General features: G+C 43.1%; 1 protein-coding gene and 1 pseudogene across 4 annotated transcripts in view; both read right to left on the minus strand.

Moving 5' to 3' along the window:
- Positions 1-7,676, minus strand: part of DCAF4 (DDB1 and CUL4 associated factor 4) — a 29,792-nt gene extending 22,116 nt beyond the window's left edge. For 2 of the 4 annotated variants that reach the window (XM_067028203.1, XM_067028204.1), the window contains exon 1: positions 7,556-7,666. The gene's annotated coding sequence lies outside the window, so the exon portion shown is untranslated. Of the gene's footprint in view, positions 1-7,555 lie in introns of all 4 variants that reach the window. The other 2 variants (XM_059055851.2, XM_067028202.1) reach the window with 2 other exon arrangements.
- Positions 5,163-6,528, minus strand: LOC131752785 (CBY1-interacting BAR domain-containing protein 1-like; annotated as a pseudogene).
- Positions 7,677-21,844: the final 14,168 nt, after the last annotated feature.

Consider the following 21,844-nt stretch of genomic DNA (forward strand, 5'->3'; position numbering starts at 1 on the left):
CCCACCAGGGGACATCTGGCAATGTCCAGGGACATTTTTGTTTGTCACAACTTGGTGGCAGGGAGGGGTGGGCTGCTATGGCATTTAGTGGGTAGAAGCCAGGGATGCTGCCAACCATCCTACAATATAGGACAGCCCCTTACAACAAATTATCCAGCCCCAAATAGTGCTGAGGTTAAGAAACCCTGCTCTAGATAGGAAGCGCTCAATTATAATTTTCTGGGTGAAATGTTGAATTCCAGCTCCTCTGGAGCCACTCTGCTAGGCACAGACATTAAATGTGTTGTGGAAGGCTGAGCTTGGCTTTGCCTTTTACACAAGCTTTCAAGTACTTGAAGGATAAAGAATAATAATTTCGAAGAGACCGTTATTCTAGAAAGACAATGTTAATCTCAAACAAATAAACAAACATGATTTAACTTCTTGGAAAATGACTGAGCAATACTTATCAAGTAATTCAAATGTACATGCCTTCTTCTAGGAATAGATCTGAAGAAAATAATCCAAAAGGTTGTAAGAATTATATGCAAGATATTTACTACAATTTTCCAACTCACTTTCTAAAGCTAGTAGTCCTCTGTTGCCAAAACCAGACAGAGGTATCACAAGACAAGAAAACTACAGATCAACCTACCTTATGGACACAGCCACAGATCCTCAACCAAATCCTAGCAAACCAAATCTAGATGCATATAAAAAGGATAATACACTATGACCAAGTAGGATTTACCCCAAGTTCAACATACAAAAACCAATCAATGCCATACACCATATTAATGGAATAAATGAGGGGAAAAACCTCCACATGATTTTCTCAAGAGATGCAGAAAAAACACCAAACAAAATCCAATACCCTGTCATGACAAAAACTAGGCACAGAAGTAACTTCCACAACTTGATAAAGGGCATCTACCCCACAGCTAACATCATAATAGTGAAAGATTGCAAGCTTTTCTCCTAAAGTTAGGAACAAGACAAGGATGTCTGTTCTTACCATTTCCATTCAACATTGTACTGGAAGTTCTAGCCAGCGGCAATTAGGCGAGAAAAAGAAATAAAAGGCATGCAAACAGGAAAGGAAGAAGTAAAACTATTTCTATTGGCAGATGACATGATGTTATATATACAGAAAATCCTAAAGAATCCACACACACACACACACACACACACACACATACAAACTACTGGAGCTAATAAATGATTTAAGTAAGGTTGCAGCATACAAGATTAATATATAAAAATCAGGACTTCCCTGGTGGTGCAGTGGTTAAGAATCCGCCTAACAATGCAGGGGACACGGGTTTGAGCCCTGATCTGGGAAGATCCCACATGCTGCGCAGCAACTAAGCCCAGGCGCCACAACTACTGAGCCTATGCTCTAGAGCCCGCGAGCCACAACTACTGAGCCTGCGTGGCACAGCTACTGAAGTCCGTGAGCCTAGAGCCTGTGCGTCATGAGAAGCCACCGCAATGAGAAGCCCGCGTGCTGCTGAAGAGTAGCCCACGTTTGCCACAACTAGAGAAATCCCACGCGCAGCAACGAAGACCCAACGAAGCCAAAGATAAATAAAATAAATAAATAATGTATAAAAAAATCAACTGTACTTCTATACACTAGCAATGAATAATCTAAAAATGAAATTAATACAAAACCATACAATAGCATTACATTACATTAGCATCAAAAAGAACAAAGTATTTAGGAATGAACTTAACAAATAAGTGCGTAACTCATACACTGAAAGTATAAGACATTGTTGAAAGAAATTAAAGAGGACCTACATAAATGGGAAGACATCCATGTCATGGATTGGAAGACTTAACATGGTCTACAAATTGATGTACAGATTTAACACAACCACTATCAAAATTCCAACTGCCATCTTTGGAGAAATCGACAAGCTGATCCTGAAATTCATATGAAAATGCAAGGGATACAGAAGATTGAAAACAATCTTGGAAAAAAAAGCAAAGTTGGAGGACTCACACTTTCCAATTTCAATGCTACAGTAATCAAGACACTGGTACTGGCACAAGGATAGCAACACAGATCAATGGAGTAGAACTGAGAGTCCAGAAATAAACCCATATATCTATGCCAATTGATTTTTGCCCAAGAACATTCAGTGGGGTAAAGAATAATCTTTTCAACTGCTTGGATACCTGGACACTCACCTGCAAAAGAATGAATCCAATCCCTACTTCACATCACATATAAATATTAACTCATGGATCCAAGCTCTAAAACTGTAAGACTTTTAGAATAAAACAAAGGTATAAATCATCATGAACTTTCAATAAGCAATGGTTTCTTAAATATGACACCCAAAGCACAAGAAAAAATAGATTAAGTAGACTTCATCAAAAGTAAAAACTTTTGTGCAAACACACTATCAAGAAAGTGAAAAGGGGGCTTCCCTGGTGGCACAGTGGTTAAGAATCCACCTGCCAATGCAGGCGACACAGGTTTGAGCCCTGGTCCGGGAAGATCCCACATGCCATGGAGCAACTAAGCCCACGAGGCACAACTACTGAGTCCGCACAGCTAGAGCCCGTGCTCTGCAACAAGAGAAGCCACATCAATGAGAAGCCTGTGCACTGCAACGAAGAGTAGGCCCTGCTCACCAGAACTAGAGAAAAGCCTGCGCACAGCCACAAAGACCCAATGCAGCCAAAATTAAATAAATTAAAAAAAGAAACACCACCATTCACTTCAAAAAAAAAAAAGTGACAGGACAACCTACAGAATGGGAGAAAAAAAAAATATATATATATATATTTTTTAGTGGTACGCGGGCCTCTCACTGTTGTGGCCTCTCCCATTGCAGAGCACAGGCTCCGGACGCACAGGCTCAGTGGCCATGGCTCACGGGCCCAGCCACTCCGCAGCATGTGGGATCTTCCTGGACTGGGGCACGAACCCGTGTCCCCTGCGTCGGCAGGCGGATTCTCAACCACTGTGCCACCAGGGAAGCCCGAGAAAATATTTTTAAATCGTATATTTGATAAGGATCTAGTATCCAGAATATATAAACTCAATAAGAAAAAAATAACTCAATTAAAAAATAAGGAAAAAAAGTCTGAAGACATTTCTTCAAAGATATACAAATGGCCACTTAGAACACGAAAAGATGCTCATCATTAGTCAACAGGTAGATGAAAATAAAAACCACAATAAGATACCACTTTATACCTACCAGGATTGTTATAATAAAAAACCAAACAAACACAAATAACAAGTATTGGTGAGAATGTAGAGAAATTGGAACTCTCATACACTGCTGGTAGGAAGGCAAACGCTGCAGTCACTTTGGAAAACAGTTTGGCAGTTCCTCAAAAGGTTCAACATAGAGTTACCATATGACCTAGCAAAATCCAGCAGAAATGAAAACATATGGCCATATAAAAATCTGGACAGTAATGTTCATAGCAGCATTATTCATAATTGCCCCAAAGTGTAAACAATGCAAGTTTCCATCAACTGATGACTCAATAAACAAAATATAGTACATCCATACAAAAGGATGTTATTCAGCCATAAAAAGAATGTAGTACTGAGGCATGCTACAATGTGGATGAACCTTGAAAACACTATGCTAAGTGAAAGAAGTGGGACACAAAAGGCCACACACTGTATTATGTATTTGATGTATATGAAATCTCCAGAATAGGCAAATCCAGAGAGGGAGAAAGAGAGAAGTGGTTTTCCAGGTGCTGAAGGAAGAGGGGGTACAGAACAGGGAGTATAAAGGTTCAGGTCCTTTTTTTTATAGCTTCTCTAAAGTCTACTTTTCTGTTATGAATAATTGCTTTTTCCAGTTACCCCAGATGAGTTGATAAAGACTCTTGATTAAATTGTTTTATGTTTCCAAAAATAACTGTTACATCTTTTTATTATCTAGGTGGTAGCTTAGAAAAATTTTTATAGAATTTTAAATGATTTATGGTGTTCCATGTGTTCTAGTTTATGTTTTTTTAGGCAACACTCCACCAAATTACTAGCTTTCCAAAGGCTGTAGTACCATATATACTTTAGTATGACAACAGTTTAAAAAAATTTTTTAATTGAAGTATAGTTGATTTATAACGTGCTAATTTCTGCCATACAGCAAAATGATTCAGTTATACATATATATTCTTTTTAAAATATTCTTTTCAATTATGGTTTATCATAGGATATTGAATATACTTCTTCGTGCTATACAGTAGGATCTTGTTGTTTATCCATCCATTCTATATATGACAGCTTACATCTGCTAACCCCAACAGCCCCCCACTCCCCGCCCCCTCCCCTGGCAACCACAAGTCTGTTCTCTGAGTATTAAAGCCAGAATCAAGTTGAATGTGACTCTAAACTAAAATTTATGCTTTGTTCATTTGTAAAACATGGATATATTGGTGTCATATTTCCTTTATTCTGTTTGATTATACACTTGTTGAAAGGTAAATTTACAGATCAAATGATGAAACTTCATGTTTCAGTAAAAGTTTTTTCAAGAAAAGAAAACTTGTCTTTTTATTGAAAGCTTTATAGGACAGAATTTATATTTAATCAGAATGACTAGATAGGATCCTTTTGCGGAGTCAGTCTAAAAGAAGCTAAATGGAATTGGTAGACCTTTTTTTTTTTTTTTTTTTTTTTGCGGTACGTGGGCCTCTCACCGCCGCGGCCTCTCCAGACGTGCAGGCCCAGCGGCCACGGCTCATGGGCCCAGCCGCTCCGTGACACGCGGGATCCTCCCAGACCGGGGTACGAACCCGCGTCCCCCGCATCGGCAGGTGGACTCCCAACCACTGCGCCACCAGGGAAGCCCTGATCTTTTGGTTTTTGATATCTACTTTACTATAGGATTCCCAACCAGGGACAGTACATTAATATGAAATACTTTGAAACCCATAATCTTAAAAAAAAAAAGTGTGGGAGTTATACAAAAAGATCATATATCACTAGGTAGGAAGTTGAAATGACTGGCCGTGTAATATTTTTTAAAACCTTCATTTGGGATCAGCAAAAATATCCTTCCATTTTTCTCCCCTATTTTCAGTAGCATTCCATTTTGATGTTTAGCATAGCAAGCCAGAATAAAGTTTTACAATTCAGCAATCCTGAATTCTGAGTCATATTAAGATAAAAATGGAAATGAGACATGTACTGAGGAAAATTAATTTTCTTCTTCTGTAATGTCTAATTCATCTTCTTCTGTTGATCCCCTCTTAGTCCACAAGTGGACACCTGTCCTGTTGCAGACACTTAGCGAAAAAAATCTCTGAAAAGGCAACTCTGAATTTGCTCTTACAATATACAAGTGAGATGGATAATCGGGTGAATACCTAGAGCTTCTGAAAACCTCAAATCTTCTCATCAATCTTCTGTATATTTTGGTAGGCACCAGTGTATACCTCTGAAGCTTTGCTCTGAAATAGCATTTCAGTAGTGATAAATTCTGAAAATACAGTCTTTATATCCTTTACTTTCTACTTTTCAAAACTGCCAACAGTTTCTTCCAGATGAGCGTTGTTTGCACAGCATCCTGGGTAGCTCTCTGTAAGTGGGTTCGCCATGAAATAACGGGTCCAGCGGACGGGTGTGCTGACTTGTCCTTTCTACTTCAGGTAGCTGCTTAGCTTCTCCATTCCTTGAGGTTGATGTCGCTGTGAGGTCATCCCGTTTCGTTTCTACAATGGTTCCTTCAGCCGCAAGTCTCTCAGCTGCGGTGGCATAGCGATTATCCTTAAGTTCGGCACACTCCTCAGCGGTTTTTCCGGTCCTTGTTCAAATCTGGGGTCTCTACGGAGACCCTCTCGCAGGAGAGTCGGCTCTGCCTCGCAGCCAGGCAGTTTTCTGCGCAGGTGCGCCGAAGACTTGGCACAGCTCTCCGAACTGCTCCCGGTTTGAGCGGCCCGGTTTCCGGGTACCGCTTCCTTCCCCTCCCCCAAGACGCCCTTCTGGGCCTGGCGCTGAGGCGCGACGCGGAAAGGCCCGGCCTGGGGGCCTCAGGCTTGTCGGGGTGGCGGGCAGCCTCCCTCCCGGCCTCTGTGAGAGGTGGGCCCAGTCTCGGCTGCGGCCCACAGCCGAAATTCAGCACGGGGCAGAGGCTCCACTGCCCGCACCTGAGCAGCCGCCTCAACATCCTGCCGAGCATGTGGCCCGGTGCCCCGGGCCTGGAGCCTAACAATGCCTCGGCCTAGGCCGCGCCGGGGCCACAGTGCTTATTTTAGGGGTGATGAAAATGTTTTGGAATAAGATGGTCGCACGACCTTGCGAATATTCTACAAAACCTGCCAAACCGTACACTGTAAAATGGAGAATTTTATGGTGTGTGAATTATATCCCCCAAACAAAAAGAGGTTTTCTACTACAGCAGTACTATACCATTTATGAGTGAGGCACATGCTAAATATCCAGCGACAGGTTTATGGGGATCATAGAGGGTACTGGCGGACCGCGTGGAAAACGCTAACGCCACTAGTTTGAAAAGCCCTACGCAAAATGGCCTCCACAGGGGGCTTGCCGTGGCCACCCTGCATCGGCGTTTATTTAAAACTCTACCTCACAAATAAGGAAAAGGAAGCTTAGAGAACCAAGCATGGTGCCCAGAAAGACACACTGCGTGGGTGAAACGGCATTCCACCCCGGCTGGTCCGGCCCCAGGACACCACCTCAACTACAATCTCCACCGTTATTTAAAACTGGAGTGTGGGACTTTGGACTTTTGTTTCCTCCAGGAAGCTGTGGCCTCAGTCTTCTTTCCTTCGGGCTGTTTCTGCGTCTGCCAAGGTCTGTGGACCACACCACGCCCGTCCAGGGGGACGGGGTGTCATGGTTTCTAAGGACAACTGGGGAGACGACGAGGTTTCCTGGACACGGCGAGCGCTAGCGTGGAAGGCGTGGCTTTGTCGCTACCGTAACTCGGTGTGAAGGTTACCTCAGGAAGCTTGGGTTCATCCCACGGCTCCGTCACTCTACTAGTTCGCAAGTTACCTCGGGTAAGCGACAACCTCACTAGGGCTCTTCTGCGTCTGACGGAGGTATTACACTACCACCAACCTCACTGGGCTGGTGTATGGAAAGCTTACTTAACGCCTGTAAAGCAGTTGGCAGTGCCTAAGCACTCACGAGGAGCTTGCGATAGCTGTTATGCTGACCTGTCTGAAAAAATCAACCTCAACCTGAACTTTCAGGTAAGCCGCCCCCAAGGGCTTGCAGTCCAGCCACTGGCAGGTGTTGGGTGGCAACTTCACATCAGGATTTAGAAAAACGCTCCTTCAGGGCGGACACGGAGCGGCGACACTCGGGGCCCCCCTCCCCCCGTCTTTACAGCGGCAGATCCGACAAGACGCGCGAGCTCCACCCGCCCACCGATTCCTCACAGCCGGAGCTCGCCGGCCCAGCCAGCCAGCCACGCCAGGGTCGTGCCGGCGTTCCACGTGCTCGGCTCCTCCCCGCCCCTTTCTCGGGCCTTCCCCCCACCCCCATCCCACCCCGAGCTCTGTCGGGGTAGCAGCAGCCGCCCCTGGACCGACGTCAACAGTACTTCAGTCAGCGTAGACTTACTTGACCAGAGGGGCCTTCCCGGATCTCCCTCGGGTGCAGGGTCGGCAAGAGCGGGAGCAAAGCGTAGAAGGACGCGGAAACACCGAGGTCTAGAATTTGCCAGTTAGTTGTGTGTGTTCTCGCGTTGTCGCAGTGGATAGGGCCATGGCGGCCGCCCTTTCCTTCTCATTGGGCGCGTTTTCTGACTGTCTACGCCAATGGGGCGGATCTTAGGGAGGGGGAGGGGATTGGGAGCTCGGCTCCTCCCTGGCCTGGCGACGCGGCAGCGAGTCGGCTGCAGGCTTGATTGGGCTTGGCGCGTTTGGGGCGGGGCCGGGCGCGCTTGGGGGCAGGGCCGGGGCGGGGCCGGAGGCTGAGTTCGGACCCTGGGAGCTCCGCGGCTACCTCTTCTCTAGCGGTGGGAGCCCCACCCAGCACCGGGTATTTTCTGTGTCCAACCCGGTTGACAGGGAAGCCCTCTCGCCGCTGAAGATCCCTACCTTTAAAACTGTTACTTAGGGAGGAGGAAAGATTGTGTTGTGGAAAGGGCGAAGGAGGCTCTGAGATGACTGCGAGGAAAAAGCAACACGTGTTGAACTGGTGGTGACGTGTTTGGTTGTGACCTCTGGTAGCTGAGGCTGCTCACCCTAGGTCTGCGTGGCTCCAAGGTGCAGAGCAGCATGCCCTGAACTTCAGTCAGGAGGCATTAGTTCTAGATCTAGTTCTGGTTCCTTCTTGCTGTGTGACCTAGGGCGAGTCTCTTCCCTTTCTGTGCCTTGATTTCTTCTGTTGAAACAAGGAAGTTGATCTAACGTCCTGATGTTCTCTCCAGTGCAAAGTTTGTTCATACCACTAAAATTTCCAGAATGGTCTCTTTAGTGCTGTGCCTGTTCTAGGTATCAGTTGACAGCTGTCAGATCTAAAAGAAAAAGGTAAATCTGGGCTTCCCTGATGGCACAGTGGTTGAGAGTCCGCCTGCCGGTGCAGGGGACACGGGTTCGTGTCCCGGTCCGGGAAGATCCCACATGCCGCAGAGCGGCTGGGCCCGTGAGCCATGGCCGCTGAGCCGTCGTGTCCGGAGACTGTGCTCCGCAACGTGAGAGGCCACGTACCGCAAAAAAAAAAAAAAAAAGGTAAATCTGTGACGGGCCCTTGACCAGAAGTGACAGTTTGTTTGTTTGTTTTTTTAATCTAGATCTGGTTTATTTTTATTTTTATTGAAGTATAGTTGATTTACAAGGTATTAGTTTCTGGTGTACAGCAAAGTGATTCAGTTATACATATATATATTCTTTCTCCTGTTCTTTTCCATATGGTTTATTACGGGATATTGTCTATAGTGCCCTGTGCTATGCAGTAGGACCTTGTTGTTTATCCATTCTATTTATACTCTGCTAACCCCAACCTCCCACTCCATCCCTCCCTCACCTGCCTTCCCCTTGGCAACCACAGGTCTGTTCTCTATGCAGAAATCACAGTTTTGTGAGGAGAGCTGGGTTCAGATGGGTCAGGCTTAGTTGTTGCCACAAGCAGGCCTGGGACACCATGTGACCTGTTAACCCAGGGCCCTGTGAGTGGCTAGACCCATTAGAAAATAGGTTGTGGGGTTTATCAGTTGTACCTGTGTGTGAAAGCATTTCAGTAAATAACAAGGAAAGTAGGATTCCGCCTCTAAAGGATTTTGTATAAGAAAGGGTGTGGAGTGGGAAGAAGTGATGAGGGTAAGGAGAGAAGTGAGTATAGTCAGAATAAAGGACAGCTTCTTGAAGCTTGAGCTGCCTGGAAGAGAGAGCAGAGAGAGAAATTCTAAGCTGAACAAACAAGCTGACTGGAAGCCTGTTCATGGAGTAGTGAAGCATTCGTTTTGGCTGGATGGGTAGGGAGTCTTGGAAGCAAAACTGGAAGAATAGGTTGGGTCAAATGTCAAGGGTAAGGAGCTGGCAGAGGGGAGCCTCTGAAGGTTTGAGAGTTGGGGAGTGATAAGACTAGAGCTGTGGTTTAAGGAAATCACCAGGGCAGCACTGTAGAAGAAACTGGAGAGGAAAGATTGTGGAGGCAGCTGGAAGCTTCCTTAGAAGCTTAGTGCAGCTACAGCCCCTGCAAAAGGTAGTCAGGGTTGAAACATAGTGGTGGCAGCTGGGATGGAAGGGAGGGGTAGAGTTGAGACACATTTCAGAGGAGGGAGAATCTGTAAGACTTGATGAACTCTGTGTTAGGAGTCAAAAGGGTTTCCAAGCTGAAGAGCCAGGGTCACGGGAGGAAGTCAGAAGGAGTTGGCTTGGGGCTTGCTGAGTGAATGAATGGCAAACAGCCAGCCAGAGGGGTCTCTTGAGTGTTCACTGAGAGAACTGAGTACAGGAACAGGATATGCCTTGGGGACCTGCAGCAGGCATGCCAAGAGAAAGGATTAAAGAATATTTGCAAATCAATGCACAAAGGAAGCTTGACCTTGGGCAACTCTTTTGACATCTCTGAACCTCAATTTGCTCATAGGTAAAATAAGGATAATGATACCTGCTGAAGCGGGGTTTTTTCCCCAAATATATATATAATATTTAAATATATGTTTTAAAATTTATTTTATTGAAGTATAGTTGATTTACAATGTTGTGTTAATTTCTGCTCTACAGCAGAGTGATTCAGTTAGACATGTATATATTCTTTTTCATATTCCTTTCCATTATGGCCTATCACAGTTTATTGAATACAGTTTCCTGTGCTATACAGTGGGACCTTGTTTATTGAAGAGAGTGGTTGTGAGGAGTAAATGCAGTGACCATAAAGCACCTCACTGCTTGGTCTACACTCCCATGGACTGGGCACCCTTTATTATGTGGATGGCTTGGTATGTAAATAGTGCATATTACTTATCAAAAGTGAGAATAATTTCTTTTTTTCACTTTATCTCCAGAATTTGAAGCCAAGGCAAATATGTTTTTCTTTGAAACGGCACCTAAAATGAATCAGTATTAACTTTGACTACATTTAAAAAAAACCCACAATACTTTTTATAGTCCTTGTCATGTGCCACATATTTTCTAAGCCCTTTCCATATATTGTTCTTTTAATTACAACAACCCTGTGAGGCAGGTACTATTAATATCACCACTTTACTGATGAATTGAGTCGCAGAGAGGTTAAGTAACTTGCTCAAGCTAGTGAGTGGCAGAGCCAAGATTCAAACCCAGGTAGTTTCCAGAGTTTGAGCTCTCAAGGCGAAAACCATCATAATGAAAGTCAAAAGACATACTCCAATTTGGTATAAAATATCTACAGCTTGTATCACAGAAAAGGCTAATTTTCCTAAAACATAAAGTGCTTCTACAAATAAACTCAATAGAAAAAGGAGCCATGGCTATACTAACTATGCAGAAAAGGAAGTCAACATGAAAGGATGCTCAACCTCACTCAGTGTAAGGAAAATATAGTTTAAAACTCCTCTGACATATCCTTTTTCATAACCAGATAGGCAAAATCCAAAAGTTTGTTAATATTCAGTGAAGCTCTCATACAAGCTCTAAGGGAGACAATTTGGCAATATATCAATATTTATCAAAATTAAAAATGCATATACCTTTGACCTAGCAATCGCACTACTAGGAATTCATCCTAAAAATATATTTGCTTATGTGAAAAATGACTTAGGTACATGGAACATCATGTAATAGTGAAAGTTTGGAAGCCATCTTAGTGTCCATTAGTTTGAGACTAGTTAAAAAAGTGATGGTACATTCAGTCAGTGGAATACTGTGTACTTAAAAAAAAAAGGAGGCACTTTATATACTAATGTAAAATTACCTCCAAGATAGATTGTTGGTGAAAAAAGGAAGGTGAAGAACAGTACATAAAATATTACATAGTGTGGGCTTCCCTTGTGGTGCAGTGGTTGGGAGTTTGCCTGTCAATGCAGGGGACACGGGTTCAAGCCCTGGTCTGGGAAGATCCCACGTGCCTCAGAGCAATTAAGCCCGTGTGCCACAACTACTGAGCCTGTGCTCTAGAGCCCGCACGCCACAACTACTGAAGGCCGTGCGCCTAGAGCCCGTGCTCTGCAATAAGAGAAGCCACTGCAATGAGAAGCTGGCACACCGCAGCAACAAAGAGTAGCCCCCGCTCGCGGCAACTAGAGAAAGACCTCGCGCAGCAACAAAGACCCAACGCAGCCATAAATAAATAAATAAAAATTTTTTTAAAATTAGGGTGAAAAATATGTGTGTATGTATGTATATCTCCCTGGAATGATATCAGTTACCTCTAGAGAGGGGATCTGGGTGGTTAGGTGACAGGGATGGGAGAGAGCTTTTCACCCCATTGTACCTTTTGAATTTTGACTACTGGCATATGTTACCTATTAAAATATAAAATTTAAATGTTAATTAAATCTGCATACTGTGCACAGCAACCAACTGCAGAAGTTGCTCATTTTAAGAGGTGACATGTAAATGAGTTATTAAAGGAACTAAGACATTTGTCAAATCCCATCATGGAGACACTGATCCAAAATATAATCAATACAAGAGAAATATAATCAATACATGAGAAACATAATCAACATGTCCATTATGTGATAACAGTCCACCCAGAGCCCAGAAAAAGATTTCTTTTCATCAGAATTTACCAATGTTTATTCAGTAGTATCCAAGGGATGTGAATGTCTTGGTCACTGGAAATCTGGATCCAGAGTAATTCTCCAGTCCTTTCCCTAAAGTGAATTAAACATCCCACAAAACTTTCCAAACCCCTTATTATGATTACATGTTCACTGAACAGCTGATGCCTGATTCTATGACTCAGGACATGATTCTGGGAAGGAGGGAGCCCTGAGTAATGGGCAAGAATATTCTAGACACCAGGAAGTTATATATCCCAGTAATAATTAACCTATAGTATTGGTATTCTATGTACTTGGGTGGACTGAAGCAGTTTCCAAGGGTCTGGTCCAAGTAACTGATAACATCAAATGTTGGAATCCAGAAACCCAAGGATGAGACTTGTGGTGCTTCTAAAATATTATTCTTAGCTAGTTAGCAGCCTGACCAATTTAACAATTAATAAAAACATGCTTGATTCAGAAAATTTAAGAAACAGAGAAGCATAAAATAAAAAATATACCCAAATTACCTATGATAAATCCATACCTCCAAAAAACCACTGTTAATATTTGGATATCTTTATTTCTAAGCATGCATTTGTTGTAGTTGTTTAAATTGTTCATTAATTCCTTCAACAAATATTTATTGAGCCCTTGGAATGCCATGCCTGTTCTAGGTGCTAGAGATGTAGTTGTATTTTTTTAATAATTAAAAAAATGTCTTTTTGAAACAATCACAAACTAATAGAAAATTCCAATTATGTATAGAGAACTTTCACACTGGAATACTTTTAGTTATATTTTCTGCAAACAAGGGTATTCTCCTACATATTCTCAAGATAACCATCAAAATCAGGAAATTGACATTTTTAGACCACTACCATCTAATCCTTGGTCCCACTCAAGTATCACCCATTGTCCCAATACTTTTCTTAACGGCAAAAAGATCTATTCAGAATCACATGTATTTAGTTATGTCTCCTAAGGCCTTTTAAAATTTTCACAACCTTGACACTTTTTTTTTTTGCGGTGCGCAGGCCTCTCACTGTTGTGACCTCTCCCGTTGCGGAGCACAGGCTCCGGACGCGCAGGCTCAGTGGCCATGGCTCACGGGCCCAGCCGCTCCGCGGCATGTGGGATCTTCCCGGACCGGGGCATGGACCCGTGTCCCCTGCATCGGCAGGCAGACTCTCAACCACTGCGCCACCAGGGAAGCCCACCTTGACACTTTTGAAATTACGGTCCAGTTAATTTGTAGAATGTCCCTCAGTTTGGTCCCTCAATTTGGGTTTGTCTAATGTTTTCCATGATTGGATTCAGACTGCATGTTCAACAGGAAAATCAGAGAAGTGACACGGCATTCTTCTCATTGCATCCTATCAGGTGGCACGTGATTTTGGTTGGTCCCATTATGGATCACGATCACGTTAATTTTCACTTCTTGATTAAGGTGATGTCAGCCAGGCTTCTGCGATGTAAAGTTACTTTTTTTTAAATTTAAAAAATAAAAATTAAAAAAAATTGAAATAATTATAGACGCACAGGAAGTTGCAAAAATAGTGCAGAGAGGTCCCTGTACCTTTCATATAACTTCCCCAGTGGTAGCATTTCATATAACCATGGTGCAATATCACTCTTTATCTTTTTGTAATTTGGCTAGTATTTGTAAGTCTTTGTAAATATCCTACTCTTTATCAAACATTCAATTAATTTATGGGCTTATGGTTTCCTTTGTTATTCTGTGGGTTAAATCCATGCTTATCATTTATTTTGATGCTCAAATAGTCCCAGTTTTGCTAGTAGAAGCTCCTCCTACCTACTTCTGTGTTCTTTTGACATGTTCTCATCATTCTTTTTTAAAAATTATTAATTTTTATTTATTTATTTTATGGCTGTGTTGGGTCTTCATTTCTGTGTAAGGGCTTTCTCTAGTTGCGGCCAGTGAGGGCCACTCTTCATCGCGGTGCGTGGGCCTCTCACTATCGCGGCCTCTCTTGTTGAGGAACACAGGCTCCAGACGCGCAGGCTCAGTAGTTGTGGCTCACGGGCCCAGTTGCTGCACGCGGCACGTGGGATCTTCCCAGACCAGGGCTCGAACCCTTGTCCCCTGCACTGGCAGGCGGATTCTTAACCACTGTGCCACCAGGGAAGACCCTCATCATTCTTTGATCATTCTTTTCTGGCAAAAGATGTTCCAGGCTCATCTTGTACTTTTTCTGCCCCGGTCTGTAATGAGTCATTTCTCTAAGGAGTCCAAGTCCCATTTAGTGGAAACTGGTATTTAGAAGCCAAGATCTGAGTGCCAAGTGTACTCATTGCTATTAGGGTATCCCTATTCCAAGGATACTGGAACTCAGGGTTGCAGTTGGGAATATATACACACACACTCCCACACACAACACAAACATGCATCTGCATTTACACCTACATTTATCTATCTATCTTGAAAACCATGAGTTCACACCAATACTTCCAATTGTAATCCATCACCACAGGGCTCATTCAAGTTTTTTCCCTTTCTATATTTGTGTGTCTGTTCTCCAACAGTGAAGTTCCCATTATCTTTTTTTATTTACTTATTTGAACAGTCCCTCTGTATGTGGCCATACATAGAGGAGTCTCTGCCACTACCCCCTCCCCAATGCAGATGCCCTCCTAACCCCACACAGGTTCTGAGAACCTGTGCTGGGACATACTCTCCACCCCCCACAAAGAGGATGCCTTCCTCACTCCTCCTGGGCTCCAGCCCTCCATGTGGGAATATAGTTTTGGAGAGACAAAATCCTTAATTTCAAGGAGCTTACATTCTAATGGTGGGGGGAGGGGAAAAAAGAAATAAAAATAAAACATGAGGAAATGATAAGTGCAATTAAAAGAAACAGGATAATGTGATAAGAAGTGACTGGGGTGCTACTGTGGCTTGGTGATGTTGATTATTCTCTTTATGTACCCCCCCCATCCTTCTTTGCCCTGCTCTCTGCATACCTACAAAATGTATTATGTTGGCTCCTCTGCAGCCTGCCTTCTGATTGAGTTCAACAAGCAGGAGATTGGTGAGTGGGAGGAGAGAGAATCCCTTGCCTGATTTGGGATGTATTGTCTGCTTGCAGCCCCTCCTCTGGCTCCAGCTCTCATCAGGCTCCAAAAATTCCATTTCCTCCCCTTGTCCCTTCAAGGCTCCTAGTGGTAGTAGGTTCCCACTGTTGCTAGCTTGTGGGTGACCCAATGAACTTGTCTCTTTTTATTCTGCTTACACCTTTTTTTTAACATCTTTATTGGAGTATAATTGCTTTACAATGGTGTGTTAGTTTCTGCTTTATAACAAAGTGAATCAGTTATACATGTACATGTCCCCACATCTCCTCCCTCTTGAGTTTCCCTCCCTCCAACCCTCCCTATCCCACCCCTCTAGGTGGTCACAAAGCACCGAGCTGATTTTCCTGTGCTATGCAGCTGCTTCCCACTAGCTATCTATTTTGTTTGGTAGTGTATATATGTCCATGCCACTCTCTCACTTTGTCCCAGCTTACCCTTCCCCCTCCCCATATCCTCAAGTCCATCCTCTAGTAGGTCTGTGTCTTTATTTCCGTCTTGCCCTAGGTTCTTCATGACCATTTTTTTTCTTTTTTTTTTTTTAACATTCCAGTATGGAGGTTCCTTAAAAAACTAAAAATAGAACTACCATATGAGCCAGCAATCTCACTACTGGGCATATACCCTGAGAAAACCATAATTCAAAAAGAGTCATGTACCAAAATGTTCATTGCAGCTCTATTTACAGTAGCCAGGACATGGAAGCAACCTAAGTGTCCATTAACAGATGAATGGATAAAGAAGATGTGGCACATATATACAATGGAATATTACTCTGCCATAAAAAGGAACTAAATTGAGTTAATTGTAGTGAGGTGGATGGACCTAGAGTCTGTCATACAGAGTGAAGTAAGTCAGAAAGAGAAAAACAAATATCGTATTCTGCTTACACCTTTGTTAAGAGTACCTTCATTAAATTCTTTTGAACCGTCGAGTTGGATTCTATTTTAGGAAAGGGCTCTTGGAGGAAATTACTCTTTTTGTTTAAACAATTATTGAGAATCGTTTTTCAGGTCAATACATATTCTTATACAATATTATTTTCAAAAACTCAATTTGATCAGTTGTACAAGGAAAACATTAGCCAGGCTTGTCTTTCTGGAATTGTGTGCAGAATGGATTCTCCTGCCCCTGACCTGAGGCCTAAGAAGCTTGAGTTGTGCTTTCAAGGAGGGGATATGCACACTGTTGTGACTCTACCCCCAAGGCATCCAGATTAGCCAAGAAATGCGATTTTTTGGCCTCTTTATGATACAGACAGTATTTCCTTCATCAGAATTTGTCCTCAGTTGTGCATTTCTTCAATCCCTGCACACTTAGGGAGGGTTCTCAGCCATCAGGAGTCAACAGAGCCCTTTCTTGGATCGCAGCCCATTGCAGGAGCCTCCTTTTTCTTTTATTACCTTGTCTTCTTAATGCCAAGAATTGTACCATTTGGAGGATTCTTCAAATAATTTTAAAAACTTTTTTCTGCCTCTGTTAGACATTTGCAAGACTGCGGGGTCTTCCCAGGATGGTCTAGATTGGAGAGTGAGAAGGGGCTTGAGGAAGAGTACCCTGCTATAGCTTCCAGAAGCATCATTCATTTCCTCAGCAAGACTGAAGGACATTAAAGAGATGTGCATTGTTTCCTGTGACTGGCTTTATCAGTGTCAACAGCTTTATAGAAGTAAAAAGCTATAGACTGAGAGAAGGAAAAAAAATATCCTGCAGAATAAGAGTAGAAAAAAAAATTCAGGCATTTTTAATTGTTCCAAATCTTACTGCCTCCCTGGTTTCCCCTGCATTTGAATTTCTTTTTTTTTTTCTTTTTTTTTTGCGGTACGTGGGCCTCGCACTGTTGTGGCCTCTCCCGTTGCGGAGCACAGGCTCCGGACGTGACGGCTCAGCGGCCACGGCTCACGGGCCCAGCCGCTCTGCGGCATGTGGGATCCTCCCGGACCGGGGCACGAACCCACGTCTCCTGCATCGGCAGGTGGACTCTCAACCACTGCGCCACCAGGGAAGCCCTGGATATCTGTTTAGCACTGATAGGAGGGTTGCCTTTAGGGGATACGAGAAAGGGAATAGGGACGAATTCGGTTTCAGTTTAGATTTAGGAAACTATAGAAGGACTTGAAGCAGAACTGAATTCATCAAGAAACCCATATGTACTTGTACCTGGGGAGGCTTTTAAAAAATCTGGTGAGAATGTTGTTCCTGAGCCCAGGAGAGGAATCTGTTGTGTTTTCTGGAATTATGTACATAGACTGTCAGGTAAACCAAGAAGGCTGAAGTAAGAAAGCTCTTCAACCACATATAGTGTGCCCTCCCCAACCCTCAGAAGCTACGTGCTCTCACAAGATTAATTTCTTCCTTGTTTTGTCCCAGATTTCACTACCTAGTCCTCTGTTAAGCATAAAAGGAGGTAATTTGAGGTATTGTGACCCCACTTTTCCAGATTAGAGAAATACTACACTATGGATAAGCAAGACAACATATTTGAAGGTGTTTTGTGTATTGGAAGGAAGACACTTTACAAATAATGTTGCTTATTATTGTTAACCATCATCTGAAATGCAGTCTAGAGTTTAAGACTGTGTGCTGTGGAGCCAGTCGGCCTGTTTTCAAATTCCTGTTCCCTCACAGTTTAGCTGTGGGACCTTGGGCCTGTTTCTTGACTTCTCTGAGCCTACTTCCCCAAATGAAAAATGAGGATACTAAGGGTATCCCCTTCCACATGAGGATTAAGTACACGTGGATTATGCAAAGCACTTAGAACAGTGCCTGACCCACCATGAGCACTTGAGAACTCAGTGGAACAGGACCCCCAAAGCTGCATTGTAACCTTGTTCACACAATGGGCACCCCAGCAGCTTAGCTGTACCCTCTTGAGAGAGCAGGAAAGGTAAAGGAGAATCGCAGAGGGAGATTTCTTCCCAGGCATCTGTCTTCCCATTTTGAAGCATGGGTGTGATTTCCCTCCCTCTCCTCTGAAGAGGCAGCTCCTTCAAATGAGGCTAAGTGTCAGCCATGGTGGGTTTTGCTGCAGAAGCTTTAAACCACTTCATTTTACAGTGGAGGCTTCAGCAAAATAAGCTTCTCTTTCTATAAATGGCTTCGTCTCACTGCACCTTTGTGGACAGTGTCTAATGGTGGGGTTGGCTCATTTTCTGGAGCCGAATAAACATTTGTTCACACTAGCCCCATGGTGATAGTACCACTAGTAATGAGCGGCCGCATTGCCCACTGCTGCAGGAGCCATTAGGGAAGCCCTGACAGAGTTCTGTTGATTGACAGGGGAGGTGTCAGAGGCACAGATGGGGCTTTCTGCCCCAAGAAGATCATGCAGTGCAAATAGCCAGACCAATCATTCTTAGACTTGTGAAGTCAGGATATAAATTCTAAGAGGAATAAAAATGGGTGAGATAGAGGATTTGAGGTCTATGATTTAGAGTCATTTTTCAGGTTTCTGAAATGTTGAATAAGTTAAGGTAATATGACAATGCAATTGAAAGGACACTTCATAAGAGGGTAAAAGTTTGAGTAGTTCCACATTAAGGAACGAACTCTGAGTTGGTTTCCTTGTCAGAGTTTGCATTCTCTGGGGGAAGCCTACATTCTCTGGTGCTCAGTAAATATGCACTGTAGGTGCTGAGCTGTAGGGGAGATCTTCAGAATGAATAGGACCCATCACAGTGCAATATGCACAGAATAAATATGACAAAATCCACTGGTCCCTGAATTATGACCAAACCAGCCTCTGCAAATACACTGGGATTGTGCATGGCCAGCTGGTTGGCAGAGAATGCTGAATTCATACAAACATGAGATTGCTACGGGAATAGGTGCTTCTCAGAATTTGCTTAAGGCAGGCTGGACAATCCATCATAAAGCATTTGTAGGTGCTGATTTTAGTTGAGTATGTTTTTGGCTAGATGGACTGAGATTTGCAGATGGATGTCCTAGTCACTCCTCTTTGTGCAAAGTACCAGAAAACCTGTCAGGTTAGCACAAGCCAAAGTAGAATTTAGTGGAAGGATTTTGGGATATGTTGTGGTATCTAAGAGGTGGCGGACCTGGAGTTAAGAACTGGAGTATCAGGAACCCAGGTGATTTTCTCTCTGCCTTTTGAGAGCTATGTGAAAACTTTCATCTCTGCCTCTCTCTGCACATCTGATTGTACTCCTTGACACAAATCTCTGCAGACTTGTGCCTACTCACATGAGCAGTAAAGTTAAAAATAAAAGGTCTAACAGTGCAGGAAGGTTCCCTTTTCTCCACACCCTCTCCAGCATCTATTGTTTGTAGATTTTTTTGATGATGGCCATTCTGACTGGTGTGAGGTGATGCCTCATTGTGGTTTTGATTTGCATTTCTCTAATGATTAGTGATGTTGAGCATCTTTTCATGTGTTTGTTGGCAATCTGTATGTCTACTTTGGAGAAATGTCTGTTTAGGTCTTCTGCCCATTTTTGGATTGGGTTGTTTGTTTTTTTGATATTGAGTTGCATAAGCTGCGTGTATATTTTGGAGATTAATCCTCTGTCAGTTGCCTCATTTGCAAATATTTTCTCCCATTCTGGGTGATGGCTTTCTGTCTTGTTTATAGTTTCCTTTGCTGTGCAAAAGCTCTGAATTTTCATTAGGTCCCATTTGTTAATTTCTGATTTTATTTCCATTACTCTAGGAAGTAGGTCAAAAATGATCTTGCTGTGATTTATGTCATACAGTGTTCTGCTTATGTTTTCCTCTAAAAGTTTTATAGTGTCTGGCCTTACATTTAGTTCTTTAATCCATTTTGAGTTTATTTTTGTGTATGGTGTTAGGAAGTGTTTTAAATTCATTATTTTACATGTAGCTGTCCAGTTTTCCCAGCACCACTTATTGAAGAGGCTGTCTTTTCTCCATTGTATATTCTTGCCTCCTTTGTCAAAGATAAGGTGACCATATGTGCGTGGGTTTATCTCTGGGATTTCTATCCTGTTCCATTGATCTATATTTCTGTTTCTGTGCCAGTACCATACTGTCTTGAACCCTCCTGCACTGTTGGTAGGAATGTAAATTGATACAGCCACTATGGAGAGCAGTATGGAGGCTCCTTAAAAAACTAAAAATAGAAGAACTACCATATGACCCAGCAATCCCACTACTGGGCCTATACCCTGAGAAAACCATAATTCAAAAAGAGACATGTACCACAATGTTCGTTGCAGCACTATTTACAATAGCCAGGACATGGAAGCAACCTAAATGTCCATCGACAGATGAATGGATAGAGAAGATGTGGCACGTATGTACAATGGAATATTACTCATCCATAAAAAGGAATGAAATTGAGTTATTTATAATGAGGTGGATGGACCTAGGGTCTGTCATACAGAGTGAAGTAAGTCAGAAAGAGAGAATCAAACACTGTATGATAACACACATATATGGAATCTGAAAAAATGGTACTGAAGAACTTAGTGGCAAGTAAGGAATAAAGACGCAGAAGTAGAGAACGGACTTGAGGACACGGTGGGGGGCGGTGAAGGGGAAGCTGGGACGAAGTGAGAGAGTAGCATTGACATATATATGCTACCAAATGTAAAATGGATGGCTAGTGGGAGGCTGCTGCATAGCACAGGGAGATCAGCTCGGTGCTTTGTGACCACCTAGAGGGGTGGGATAGGGAGGGTGGGAGGGAGGCTCAAGAGGGAGGGGATATAGGGATGTATGTATACATATGGCTGATTCACTTTGTTGTACAGCAGAAACTAACACAACATAGTAAAGCAATTATACTCCAATAAAGATATTTTTTAAAAAGTCTAATAATGTTTTAGAAATGAGGAAATATAACTAAAAAAACATATTAAGGAAAAGAGGCCCCTGCCGAAAAAAAAAGTAGAACCCAGAGTTCAAGGAAAATGAAGAAAGATTCAGATTTCCTTGGCATCAGTTGGCATCACTAGGAGGGAAGAAATGTCCGGGTACCCCAATGATAATATGAGAGTGGAGGGAACCAGGACTGTCACACTTCCCTGAGTGAAGTACCAGGAAGGAACATGGGTGGAGTCAAGAGGAAGCAGAAGGAGGAGAGACTCATATCTTAATAAATACCGAAATCAGGTCTGTGTGTTTGAGAATTTTTTGATTTCTGCAGGACTGTCCTGCTGACTCAGATCTAGGCAATACGGGTAATAAATTGGACATATCCTTGCAGCCTCACCTGTTTTTCTAGTTGGCATTGCTACTAGAGAAAGCTGTCCTGGAAAAGGTGAAAAATACCCTGTAAGAATGAAGGTGAGATTTAGTCCAAAAGTCATTAAGTAAGGCTAAGCAAGATAAGTAGCCATGTGATGGGGCTGTCAGATCCTGAGTGGGACAAGGAGGGCTTATACAAGGGGTGGGATGTTAGTAGCAGCAAGGTTAGCCCAGTGTGTGATATTAGAGCCTGAATGGGGTAAGGAGGCTATATATACTCAGCCGAGGGGCGGGCTGTGGAGAATGGGTGGGGTGGTGATGGGAGACTGGTTACAAGCTGGGGCAGGAGTGGGAGGGTAAGGAAGGAGGGCAGGAATTGATCTGTATTAATTTGCCTGGGCTTCCATAACAAAACACAACAGACTGGGTAGCTTTAAACATCAGAAATTTATTTTCTC

This window comes from Kogia breviceps, chromosome 3, assembly GCF_026419965.1.
Source record: "Kogia breviceps isolate mKogBre1 chromosome 3, mKogBre1 haplotype 1, whole genome shotgun sequence".
Taxonomy (NCBI): Eukaryota; Metazoa; Chordata; class Mammalia; order Artiodactyla; family Physeteridae; genus Kogia; species Kogia breviceps.